General features: G+C 42.6%; 1 long non-coding RNA gene across 1 annotated transcript in view; it reads left to right on the forward strand.

The window, feature by feature from the left end:
* Positions 1–13,703, forward strand: part of LOC140608837 (uncharacterized) — a 32,376-nt gene that overhangs the window by 8,514 nt on the left and 10,159 nt on the right. Inside the window, exon 3 of the long non-coding RNA XR_012010833.1 lies at positions 322–509. This is a non-coding gene — a long non-coding RNA (uncharacterized lncRNA). The remainder of the gene's footprint in view (positions 1–321; positions 510–13,703) is intronic.

The raw sequence follows: 13,703 nt of genomic DNA on the forward strand, positions 1-13,703 counted from the left end.
GTACCTTTGCGACCAGTAGACATTCCTTAAACTTCAGTAATATGCTGCTTCCTTATGGTACAAATGAGGCTGGGGTTCTTGTACCTTTCTTCCAAGTGTATCAGTTAGGGTCCTGGTTGTAAGCTACCCAACCATCTCTGGTTAACTCAAGAAAAAAAAATACTTTTTTTGGTAAAGATATTAGGTATCCTTATACATGGAGCTCAACAGTGAGATCTTGGGAAGAGCTTGGTAGCTGAAACAACAGATAATCTCTCTGTAGCACCTTCCTTAGAATGACTCACTCCCATCTCTTTCCTCTGTGAACTCCTTTGTTTCTAGAAGGGCGAGTGGTTGGTCTCTCTGGGATCACATGCTCAACCTCGGGATGAGAAGACATCGTGATTGGTCGTCCCACCAAGGCCACATGGAGTGGAGGAGGAAGTATTTCCCCAAAGGGGATGCTGCTGTCCACTACTTCTTGGAAAGAGATGATCTTCCTTCCCTGCTCCTGGGACAGAGCCTCAGAGGTTAGAAGGAACAGTGTTTATCCTTCACCACTTGTAGAGAAAGGGCTTAGAGCACTGGCAGCAGGTTAGCAGTAGCAGATTCATGACAGAAGGATACTTTAAACAAAAATATATTTTTTATTAAGACTTTATTTTTTAGAACTGTTTTGTTTTTTAAAGATTTTATTTATTTATGTATTTATTTATGTATTTATTTATTTGAGAAAGAGAGAGCGTGTGCGTGTGTGCAGGTGCTCGGGTGCACACACAAGGGGGCCAAGGGCCAAAAGGGGAGGGAGAGAGACAAGCAGATTCCCAGCTGAGCGCAGATCCAATACAGGGCTGGATCCCAGGACCTTGAGATCATGACCTGTGCCCAAGGCAGCTGCTTAACTGACAGAGTCACCGGTGTCCCTAGAACTTTAGGAAGTTTTAGATTGAAGGAAAAGTTGAGTAGAGAGAGATCCCATAGAACCATCACCCCTCCTCTCCCAGTTTCCCCTATTATTAACATCTTCATTAGTGTGATATATTTGTCACAATAGATGAACCAATATTGTTACATGATGACTCACTATGTCCCCCGTTTACATAGAAGTTCTGTTGCACAATTCTGTGGGTCTTGACAGAAGCATATTGTCTTGTACTCACCATTTTAGTGACTGACCAAATACTTTCACCACTCTAACAATCCTCTGTGCTCACCCTATTTACTCCTTCTTCCTTCTAACCCCTGGCCACCTCTGATCTTTTTACTGTCTCCACAGAATTGCTTTTTCCAGAATGTCATATGGTTGGAATCATACAGGATGTAGCCTTTTCAGATTGGCTTCTTTCACTTAGTGATATGCACTGAAATTTCCTACAAGTCTTTTTATGACTTGATGGCTCTGTTTTTTTTTTTGTTTTTTTTTTTTGTTTTTAAGCATTTAACAGTATTCCATTGTCTGGATGTGCTATGGTTTATTTATCCACTCATCTACTGAAGGACATCTTGATTGCTTCTAAGTCTTGACAGTCATGAATAAAACTGCTATAAACATCCATGTGCAGGTTTTTGTGTGGCCATGGATTTCCAATTCCTTTGGGTAAATATTACAGAGTGGGATTGCTGGAGTGTTTGGTAAGAGTGTGTCTAATTTTGTAAGAAAGCGCCAAATGGTCTTCCAAAGTGCCTGTACCATGTTGTGTTCCCATGAGTAATGCATAAGAGTTCTCTTGCCCCACATCTTTACCAGCTTTTGGTGTGTCAATGTTTTGGATTTTGGCCATTCTAACAGGTATATAGTGGTATCTCATTGTTTTATATTTATTTTTTTAAAGATTTTACTTACTTATTTGAGAGGGAGAGAGGGAAAAAGAGAGAGAGACAATGTGTGGGAGGAGGGGCAGAGGAGAAGCAGGCTCCCCGCTGAACAGGGAGCCCTATGCGGGCTCCATCCCCGGTCCCCAGGATCATGACCTGAGCCAAAGGCAGACACTTAACCAACTGAGCCAACCAGGCACCTGTATCTCATTGTTTTAATTTGCAATTCTCTCATGACATATGACTTAGAGCATATTTTCATATGCTTATTTATCATTTGTATATCTTCTTTGATCAGGTGTCTGTTCAGATCTGAAGCCCACTTTAAAATTAGGTTGGGTTAATTTTTTTTACTATTAAGAGTTCTGTGGATATTTTGGATAGCAGTCCTTTATCAGATGTGTCTTTTGCAAATATTTTCTCCCAGTTTTGTGGCTTGTCCTCTCATTCTCTTAACAGTGTCTTTCGTAAAGCAGAAGTTAAAATTCTTAAAAATATTTTATTTATTTATTCATGACTGAGAGAGAAAGAGAGAGAGAGAGAGAGAGAGAGAGGCAGAGACACAGGCAGAGGGAGAAGCAGGGTCCATGCAGGGAGCCCGATGCGGGACTCAAACCCCGGACTCTAGCATCATGCCCTGGGCCGAGGGCAGGCACTAAACCATTGAGATACCCAGGAATCCCCAGAAGTTTTAAATTTTAATCAAGTTCAGCTTATCCATTCTTTTGTTCATAGATCCCGTCTTCAGTGATGTATCCAAAAAGGCATGTCTACACCCAAGATTGTCTACATTTTCTCCTATGTTATCACCCAGGAGTTTTGCATTTTACATTTAGGTCTATAATCCATTTTGAGTTACTTTTTTGTGAAGATTGTAAGGTCTGTGTTTAGATTAGTTTGGTTTTTTGTTTTGTTTTGTTATTGCATGTGGATGTCCAGTTGTTTAGCACTAGTTGATGAAAGACTACCTTTTCTCCATTGCATTGCCTTTGCTCCTTTGTCAGAAATCAGTAGACTATATTGGTGTGGGTCTATTTCTGGATTCTCTATTCTCTGCCATGGATCTAGTTGTCTACTCTTTCACCAACACCACACTGTCTGGTTACTGTAACTGCGTAGTAAACTTTGAAGTCCAAGAATGTCGTGGTTCAATATCATGTTTTTCTTCAATATCATGGTGGCTATTCTGGATCTTTTGCCTCCCTCCATATAAAGTTTAGAATCAGTTTGTAGATATCTTCCAAATCTGGAAATTATTTTATTTTATTTTATTTTTTGAAATAGTTTTAAATATAAGTTTTCTAATTAGATATAGTTGCTGTCTCTTCACGAGATTTTTATTTATCTCATGCATTTCCTTTTTTATTTTTTTATTTTTATTTTTTATTTATTTTATTTATTTATTTATTTTTGCATTTCCTTTTTTAAATAAGTTTTATTTAAGTAATCTCTACACCTGACATGGGGCTCAAAGTCATGACCTCAAGATCAAAAGTTGCATCGTCCTCCAGCAGCCCGGGGTCCCATATCTTATGCTTTTTCACACTTTGTGGCATACTAGGGAACATTTTCATTGGGAAGTTACATGGTTAATGCATTGCTTAAAAATGTAGATCCTATGGTCGACACTAGAGATAAGCTTTTGTACAATTTTAGCACGTGGAAAAGAATTTTTAAGATTTTTAATTGTGGTAGAGCACCGTGGGGCTCAGTTAGTTAAGTGGCTGCCTTCTGCTCAGGTCATGATCTCAAGGTCTGGGATCAAGCCCTGCATCATTGGGCTCCCTGCTCAGTGGGGAGCCTGTTCTTCCCTCCCACTTGTGCTTTCTCTCGCTCTCTCACTCTCTTTCTCTCAAATAAATAATCTTAAAAAAAAAAAAGATTTTTAAGGGATGTCTGAGTGGCTCAGTGGTTGAGTATCAGCTTTTGCCTCAGATCGTGATTCCTGGGGTGCTGGGATTGAGTCCCGCATCCGGCTCCTTGCAGGGGGCCTGCTTCTCCCTCAGCCTATGTCCCTGCCTCTCTCTCTCTCTCTGTCTTTCAAGTATAAATAAATAAAATCTTTTTTTTGAAAAAGATTTTTAATTGTGGTAAAATACACATAAAACTGACCATCATAATCCTTTTTGTGTATAGTTCAATAATGTTAAGTGTATTCTTTTCTCGAAATTTAAATTCAATTAATTAACATGCGGTATATTATTAATTTCAGAGGTAGAGGTCAGTGATTCATCATCAGTCTTGTTCAGGGTATTCATATTATTGTGCAACTAATCTCTAGAATATTTTTAATCTTGCAGAACTGAAACTCTATACCCATTAAACAGCAACTTTCTACCCTTTCTCCCCCAGCCTCTGGCAATTTCCATTCTACTTTCTATCTCTATGAATTGGCCAGTCTAGGTACCTCATATAAATGGAATTGTACAGTAGTCGTCTTTTTGTGACTGGCTTATCCCACTTAGCGTAATATCCTTGAGGTAATTCCGTGTTGTGGTATATGACAGTCTTTCCTTCCCTTTTAAGGCTGAAAATACTTCATCGGATGTATATACCACATTTTGTTTATCCATTCATCCACCCATGGAGTTTTGAATACATTTCATTTTATTTTTTAAGATTTTATTGATTCATTTGAGAGAAGAAAGAGCATAAGCTAGGGGGAAGAGGCAGAAGGAGAAGCAGGCCCCCAGATGAGCAGGGAGCCCAACATGGGGCTCTCTCCTGGGACTCCAGAATCATGACCTGAGCCAGAGGCAGGCACTTAACCGACTGAGCACCCAGGTGCCCCTTGACTGGAATACCTTTTGAAGTGGAGCTTGCAAGCTCTCTGCTCACTCTACCTAGACTGTGGCAGACATGGCGCAATGAGAACATGGAAGGAATCCAGCCCCTGCAGGTGCTGCTCTGTGCTGGGTGCTACAACCAAGGCGACAGACGAATTTTAGTTAAGAAATTGGGCAGAATCAAGATACGAAAATGCAGAGTGTTTTGCTCTATTTTTCTCCCTTGAAAAAGTCAGAGTAACATTTTGAGGGGCTACAGGAAGAGGGATTAATGACAGATTGTGCCTCCCTCATGTTGTGAGAGTTGTGACATAACCAGTGATATCTCCATATTGCTCTATAGTTTACTGATATAATTATACTTACCTACTATACTAAAATGCTTGGATATACAAATAATTATATTAGTAAATCCAGGATTTGATCATTTAGTAGATGACAATTCCAGGCATGGCTTTGAATACGTGGATTGAACTAAGACTAGATTATGTTTAACAAACAAAAGCTCAATATAAAATATAGTCCAAATCTTTAGGACAATGATATTGTTAACTCCAATATGCTTGATTTGTGAGTAGCTTTTGAAAAGACAATGAATAAATAATAATATCCTAGAGAAGAATAACCCAAAGGTTATAAGATTTGCTGAATGCCAAATAGGAGCACGACCAGCATTCTGATGTGTAAAGTGAGATGTTGTCTGAAGTGATGACACAAAGCAAATTTAAATAGCTTAAAACAATGTATTTTGAAGATAGAAATCTAAACCCAGAGTACGTGATTTGAAATATTAGAAGTCATTGCTTTCAGGAAATGAAAAAGAAATAAAAAGGTCATCATAAATGTGGCACTGAATCATGGTAGTGACCCACAGCCCCAAACCCTGTTTCTGCTATGACCCTGTGGGGTGTTTGGGGGCTGGTCAAGTATGGTTCTGGAGTCCTACATTACAGTTATTGAAACATCATTTATGAATTGATATGAATGTCAGGTTCTATTTCACTTAGTATTAGCTTCAGTGTAATGCTTTCTATTGGTAATACCTTATATTGAACCAAATTTCACATCATTTGCTCACATTTTAGAGTCTCAGAGTTTAGAGAACAGATCTTTGTTCCCATAACTGTTTGCTCCCATAACTGTTTCTTTCACAGGTTTCAAACTTCAGTCTTCTAATTTTTTTTTTTTTTTGAGAGAGTGCATGTGCATGGGGGAGGGAAGGAAGGGACAGAGGGAGAGAGAGAACCTTAAGCAGGCTCCACACCCAGCGCAGAGCCCGATGTGGAGCTCGATCTCACAACCCTGAGTTTATAACTTGAGCTGAAATCAAGAGTCAGTCGCTTAACTAACTGAGCCACCCAGGTGTCCCTCAAAAACTTTAGTCTTAACACTCTTGGCTTTCACATCCAAACTCTCTGTTTGCCTGATGTATAGGAATCATATCAAACCCTGACTGCTTTGGTTTCTTCTCTCTGTCTCTTCTCCAACTCTTTGGCATCTTTCTTGAGGTCTAACCACAGAAATCTGCAGTTCTCTGAGTGAAGATGCATCACGACTTTGTACAAAGTGGGGGCAGTGAATGCTACTGGACCCCTCCCAGGGTATCACAGGATGAAATGAGACAAAGTGTGGGCAAGCATAAAGAAAGATATATTTATTTTTTCTGATTTAAATATTAACGTGGGACACCTGGGTGGCTCAGTGGTTGGGCGTCTGCCTTTGGCCCAGGGCGTGATCCTGGGGTCCTGGGATCAAGTCCTGCATCAGGCTCCCCACAAGGAACCTGCTTCTCCCTCTGCCTATGTCTCTGCCTCTCTCTCTGTATCTCTCATGAATAAATGAGAGATTGAATAAATTTAAATTTAAATTTAAATTTTTTAAATCTTTAAAAAATAAAAAATTAACATATGCTTATTGTAAAGAAAAGCATAAAATGAATATGGAGTGAAAAGCAAAATTTCTAGAAATAATGTCTGGGGCTAGCTTGATTATACTCCTATAGATTTTTCTTTCCTTCTCTGGCTAATAATGTGTAATACAATTGCAAAAACGAGATCATTCTACAACCTGTATTTTCTCCTGCTTCATTCATTTCATACATTGTGATATCTTTCTAGGTCAGTGCGCAGAGAGCTACCACATTCTTTTTCACGCCTCCGTGGGATCCTAACTGCATGGGTGCCTCCATAATTATTTAATCCATTTTGTAGTGGTGGCCGTGTTAGCTTGGTGCCAGTTTTTCCTTTTAGCCTGTTTCCAGTTTTTTTAGTTTTTGAAACAGAGCTTCAATAAACAGCATCGTGCTGTGACATTTTTACATTCTCGAGTGGCTATTTCTGTGTATCTCTAGGAAAGGAGCTGCCAGGTGCAAGGTAGGCATTCTTACATTTTGGGTCGGGGGGGAGGTTTGGGCCTGTTGATCTGAACCATTCTCTTCTCTAGTCCTTTTTGTGAGTAACATTAAAATGAGCTCCAAACCTCCTGAAGCTTATTTTCCAAATGCTTCCTTTTTGAGTATCCAGAGAAGTACCTGGATGTTCCTAATGTTTCTCTCGAGTGGAGTGAGGCCCTGGTGATTTTTTCTTTCCTTCTTTATTCAGAATGGTCACTCTCCCTGATCATCCTTTTACACTGTACTTCCTGTGCGCCTTCCTGTTTATTACTTGGAACTGTATCTGGTGTATCCTCTTTCCTTGTGGTTTCTAAAACTACCTGTACTTGGAAGTTATCATTTAAATCTCTCTCCCACATAGGGCTGGCTGAGCTTACCCATTGAGGGAACTGACTGGAGTGACAGGTATAATTTCTCACCCAAATCTTCTATCTTGCCTTTTTATTCCTTTAATAAATATTAAGTGCATAATATAAACTAAGACGTAACAATGAACAAGACAGGCAAGATCTTTGCTTGCATAGAGCTTGTATTCTAGTGGGTGTTTATTGGAAGGTGGAGTATGAGGGAAGATGGATATGTAAGCCAGGGGTTCTAGATGGTACCAGCATGATGAAAGTACTAAAAAGGGTATTAGGGCAGAGCATGATTGGGAGGGGCACCTTACATCAGGAGAGGCCTCTCTGAGGAGGTGATATTTGGGTTGACACAAAATGAGGCAAAAAACAAGCCATGTGGCAAACTCAGGTAAGATCTTTCCAGGGAAAGGGAGCAGGAAGTCCAAAGGCCCTGGGGCAGGACAACTTTGGACCATTCAGAGAACTGAAAGGAAAACAATGTGGCTAGAGCAGAGTTAGCAAGGGCCAGAAAGACAGCAGATGAGATCAGAGAGGGGATGAGCCAGATCATGTAGGGCCTTGAAGTCAATATAAGAAGCTTGGATTTTACATCCAGTGCAATGGGAAACCAATAAAGGAGAGTACCATCCAATTTATGTTTTTTTAAATTTTTATTTATTTATTCATGAGAGACAGAGAGAGGCAGAGACACAGGCAGAAGGAGAAGCAGGGTCCCTGTGGGGAGCCTGATATGGGACTGGATCCCAGGACCCCAGGATCATGCCCTGAACCAAAGGCAGATGCTCAACCACAGAACCACCCAGGTGCCCCCTAATTTATGTTTTTAAAAGGCTGTTGGGGCTGTTATGTAGGTAATAGATTATAGTGGGGCAAGGAAGGAATTAAGGACCAATTGGAAGGACATTTCCAGTCCAGATGTAATATGATGGTGGCTTAGACTAGGAGATGAAGAGAAATGTGTGAGCTTGGGATACACTCTGAAGCGGAGCAAACAGACTTGCTGATGGATTAGACGTAGAAGGTGAATTAGGGGAAGGATCATGAACACGACCTATGTTTTCCATCTGAGTACCTGAATGGATGCTGGATATTATTTACTGAGATGGAAGAAGAGGAACTGGTTTGGGGAAAAGATTAAGAGTTTTGTTTAGGTCAGAAGAATCAAGCAGTCTATGGATCTGGAACTCAGACTACCTTTATGTTCCATGTGCCAGGAGCTGGGCTCAATCATGTAGAGCTCATAGCAGTAACATGATGCTTGAACAAAGAAGATACTTCCTAAGTGCTTAATGGATTAAATTGTCCTCATTACAATGTAGATATGCCCCCAAAGTGATAACTCATCACGTATTGTTAGTCATTCTCACCTGAGTATGAATTTACATGTCTATTTTATAACAACGGTTTGAAAGCCAGTACTTAAAAAGAGATACCAAAAGGACTTTAGGAGCACTAGACTCCTTTGAAGGTACAGGCTGAGACTTGTGGGTCTCCTCAGAAGAGAAGGGGAGAAGGGTGCTAAAAAAAAAAAGGCAAAAAACACAAATTATAGAAATGTTAATTTTGCCTAGGACTGCTAGCATTCCTTCATTTTCAGTCAAAGTAGTCTTTTTGCTGGCTGCCTTGTTAAAAAAAAACTACTGATTTTATATAACATTTCCAGTTTGGTCTTTTTATTCTAGTAAGCCATTCTACTGCATAGTTGCATTATGATTTTTTTGGTAACATATAGAATTTCTACCTACAGAGATTCATAAAATACTTTGCTTGCTTGAGAACACTGTTGTATAATACTACAGTTAAAACCTCACCAAGTAGTCCTCCATGAGCTAGTGGTGTATGTTACCCTCCCACTTGCAGAGGAAATAGTCCTTTATAAGCACTGAATACTCACCCAGTGACAGGTGGTGTACTTAGCACTTGGTTCTGGGTTCCTTGAGGACAGCAATGGGGCTTTGTCTCCAAGACTCTCTGGGGCTGGCCCGGTGGAGGCCTAATGCTTTGGATGAAAAAGGCAGATTTAAAATAAGGCCAATAATTAATGAAACTGTTCTTGGGGCATCAAAAATAAATAAAACAGGGCCTTCTAAATTAGGCTTTGGGGTCACTCTCTATCCTTTGGATCCAACTTCTCCATGCTGTGGGTATGAATCCACTTGTCTGCACTGGGTGCAAGGATTGTTCCATTCCCTCAATTTTCTAAGTGAAACTAAATTGAATTCCTCTGGGAATTTCTCTGTGACCCTGGTAAGGGGGAGTTTAATCCTGGGGAGGTGTGGAGGGGCCCGGCCCCTTGTTGAAAGACTGTTTTTCAATAAAGATGAAGTCATGACTCAAATAAGAATAAAATGAACAAAGTGAAAGGTTCTATCTATCTATCTATCTATCTATCTATCTATCTATCTATCTATCATCTATCTATCTCTAATTCCTGAAGAAACAAGTAAGATGTCACTCTGCACTGGTTCAAGGGAGAACTCAAAAATCACACACATGAGACAGGTCATCAGGAATGCTGAAATGAATTCACCTCTAAACCCAAAGCTGGTCAGTGATCCACAGGACAGTTCTCCGCTGTGTTCTGCTGGACAGAGTTCATTTGCATGTCAGTGGACAGGAATCATTTGCATCACAACCTGTGTGAGCGTCCTAGGGCTGCCTTAAGAAAGTACTACAAATGAGGAGGTTTAAAACAACAGAAATTTATTCTTTTTTTTTTTAAAGATTTTTAAAATTTATTCATGAGAGACACAGAGAGAGAGGCAGAGACACAGGCAGAGGGAGAAGCAGGCTCCCTGCTGGGATCCTGATGCGGGATTGGATCCCAGGACCCCGGGATCACAACCTGAGTCGAAGGGAGACACTCAACCACCGAGCCACCCAGGTGCCCCCAGAAATGTATTCTCTCATGGCTCTGGAGGCTAGGATGACAAAATTGAGGCATGGGTAAGAACAAGCTCCCTCCTCTACCTACCTGGGAGAGCCCTTCCTTGCTCCTCCCTCACAGCTGTCGTGGGTGGCTTCACTGGCCATCTTTGGCATTCCTTGGCCGCCAGCTGTGATGTTGCAGTCACCACAAGCCGTTTCCCTTTGTGTGTCTGTCTCTCTGTGTCTCTCCTCTTCTTATAAGGACACCAGTCATACTGGATTAAGGGCCCACTGTGCTCCAGTATGATCTCATCTTAACTAATTGCATCTGTGGTGACCCTACTTCCAAGAAAGGTCACATTCTAAGGTACCGGGGGTCAGGACTTCAAAATATCTCTTGAGGGGTCACGATTCAAGCCATAACACTACCCATTTTCAGCAACCCCAGACTTGCAAAATAGCCCAAAGGCAAAGAAGGACATGACACCCAGTAACCCATGTTTTCTGCCCATCTCTATCTTTTACAATTGTCCCTAACACCCTTCCTAGGGTTGCCCCCAAATTTGGGAATCTTTAGTTCATGTTGGCCACCATGGCCATGCCTGCTTAAAAGCAAGAAGCTCTCCGGGGCACCTGGGTGGCTTGGTGATTGAGCATCTGCTTTCAGCTCATATCCTGATCCCAGAGTCCTGGGACCGAGTCTTGCATCGAGCTCCCTGCAGGGAGCCTACTTCTCCCTCTGCCCGTGTCTCTGCCTCTCTCTCTGTGTCTCTCATGTATCATGAATAAATAAACAAAATATTTAAAAAAAAAAAAAAGCAAGAAGCTTTCCTATTTCTGGGCAGGCTGGGGATGGAGGCCTTGGCTGAGACTGAATTGCCGGGGCTGCTTTAAGGTTGTTGGGTACCCAGGGGTGGGGGGCACCCTTGTGAGCTGCACTTCCCGAGGTGGCCAGTGTCCACCCCCGAATCCCACCTGGGGCTCGGCGGCACCCACTGGCCTCTCCGCCCTCCACATGCTTCCAGCATTGGTCGCTGGTCCTATCCTGGCAAACCTCTCAAGATGCCAGCAGAAACTCTCCTCCTGTCTCCCCCCTGGGGTGGATGTGGCGGGTGGGGGGCGGGGGGGTTCTCCTGACTCACCTCTGCCAGAGATCCTCCTAGGACCTATGCAGGAAAGCTGTGATGTGCCTTTGCCAGGGCAAGAGTCTGCATCCATGGCTGTGCTGCACTGGAAGGCCGCAGAACAGTCTGGCATTTCTGAGAAAGGTGGATGTTGAAAAGCAAAGGAGCTCCGGTCACCCAGGGTGATGCGCAGAGCCCTCCAGGCACGTTCTGAGCATGAGTTTTGTGATGTGGTGGCTCAGCTGCTCCCCTCACCTGAAGCTGCTGGGCCTTTTCTCTGTCCTGCTTATCCTTCTCTGGGAGGCCAGGGCATCCAGCAGATGAGCATGGGGGTGGGGGGGGGGTGGGCAGAGCCCCCACCGGTGATGATTTTTCTGGCTTCTGTAGGAGCACTTGGGTCCCGGGCTGTGCTTCTCAGCCTGTCCTACTTGTCATCCCCAGTGGGCCCACCTGCGGGGTCAGAGCCATCCGGGTGTGTGCAGTCTGGCATTCATTGTTTAGAAACGCCTGGCCTCTCTTTAGCTCGTTTCATCTCAGCAGCTTGATGCCTTGTTTTCTAGCCAGTAGAATACTCATTTAGCCAAATAGCTTCCGAAACCCTTCAAAGACGCCTCAGCTTTGCAGTTTAAAATAGTGCATTTTAGGGCAGCCCGGGTGGCTCTGCGGTTTAGCGCCGCCTTCAGCCCAGGGCCTGATCCTGGAGACCTGGGGTTGAGTCCCACGTCGGGCTTCCTGCATGGAGCCTGCTTCTTCTTCTTCTTCTTCTTTTTTTCTCTCATTTTATTTTATTTTTAAAATATTTTTTTATTGGAGTTCAATTTGCCAACATCTAGCATAACACCCAGTGCTCATCCCATCAAGTGCCCCCCTCAGTGCCTTTCACCTAGTCACCCGGAGCCTGCTTCTCCCTCTGCCTGTCTCTCTCTCTCTCTCTCTCTCTCTCTCTCTGTCTCTCATGAATAAATAAATAAAATTAAAAAAAATAAAAATAAAAAATAGTGCATTTTAAATAAGTGCGTTTGCCTCCTTCCCCCACCGGGGACATGTGACAATGTCTGGAGACTCTTTTTTTCCTTTATCATTGCAGCCTTGTGGCTGCTACTGGCATCTAGTGGGTAGAGTCCAGGGATGCTGCTGAGCATCCTACAGAGGCTCCCATCCCACTGCAGCAGCAATCACCAAGTCCAAACTGTTGACGGTGCTTGGGTTGAGGAACCGTGGTTTAAAAGGAAAAAAGATAAATCACTTTTTAAAAAATTACAAAATAATGTATGCTCCATATGGAAAAAATGGAAAATACAGACAAGCTGAAAAGAAAGATGAAAAACTCTTGAAATCCCAGGAAAGTACATTTTCTGCTAAGGTTAAAACTTTTCTTTTTTTTTTTAACTTAAAAGATATATTAGGGAGATTTTGAATTCTTTCTCATTCCCAGTAAAACTTAGAAGCAAAATGTTTCTTCCTGTTCATTTGTAGAATTCAGTGGATTGAAGCAAGTTGGCTCAAGTTTTTATGGGCTAGGAGAAGGGAAAAGCAAAGTTACAAATAAGGACTAAAGCTCTTTCTTTAAGGCGCTGGACTCGTGCCAGATGTATTTCTAGATGTGAAATGCCACTGAACGTGCAGAGCAGAGACTCCTGTCATAGGTGTGGGACTCTCAGCCTGTCTCTTCCCAGTGAGCCGCTGGAATGTGAAGACGTTAGACGTTAGATGTTAGCAGTAGACGCTGGGGCTCCAGCAGGGACCAGGAGGCTGGCTATTGGCTATTTTTAAAACAAGGCTTCTAAAATAGCAAGATGCTAAAATAATGACCTGTGAAAGGAGAGAGGCCCTTTTGTGGACTAAAAAGCTGGAGACAACGTGGCACCCACTGGGGAGTGTCTCTGAGTGACATTTTGGCCACGCAGGGGTACAGGAAAGTGGGTGGCTGAGTGTACACGGAGGCCCTGTGTCTGGCGGCAGCTGAAAATTCTAGATGAGTGTGAGCTGACAAGTGTGGTCCCCGCAAGAGGCCGCCCCTGTGAGCTCCCTTCAGCCCTAGAGTTTGGTGGAGAAAGTGGAGTACTGAGGGGACCATACACAGCCCCCCACAAGAACTTCCTCAGCCCCCGGTCTGTGGTAGCCTTTGTGCAGCGCAGAGTGTCAGGGACACAAAGATGAATCAGGTTTTTGTCTCAGTGGAAGAAGACATAGAGTTCGTTGAGTCTGGGGCCATGTCTACTTTCCTAAACGGGAAGTTGCCTGCTCTTGAAATTTAGGGCTGGTACAGAAACCTTAGAGCTGCTTTTGTTCGAGTAGGTTGTATCAACATAATTAATTGAGAGTGAATCTAGGCAGACGCTGTCAGAAGTTCATCAGGAGGGCTTTTTGCTTGGAAGGG

The sequence above is a fragment of the Canis lupus genome, chromosome 18 (genome assembly GCF_048164855.1).
Source record: "Canis lupus baileyi chromosome 18, mCanLup2.hap1, whole genome shotgun sequence".
Lineage (NCBI taxonomy): Eukaryota > Metazoa > Chordata > Mammalia > Carnivora > Canidae > Canis > Canis lupus.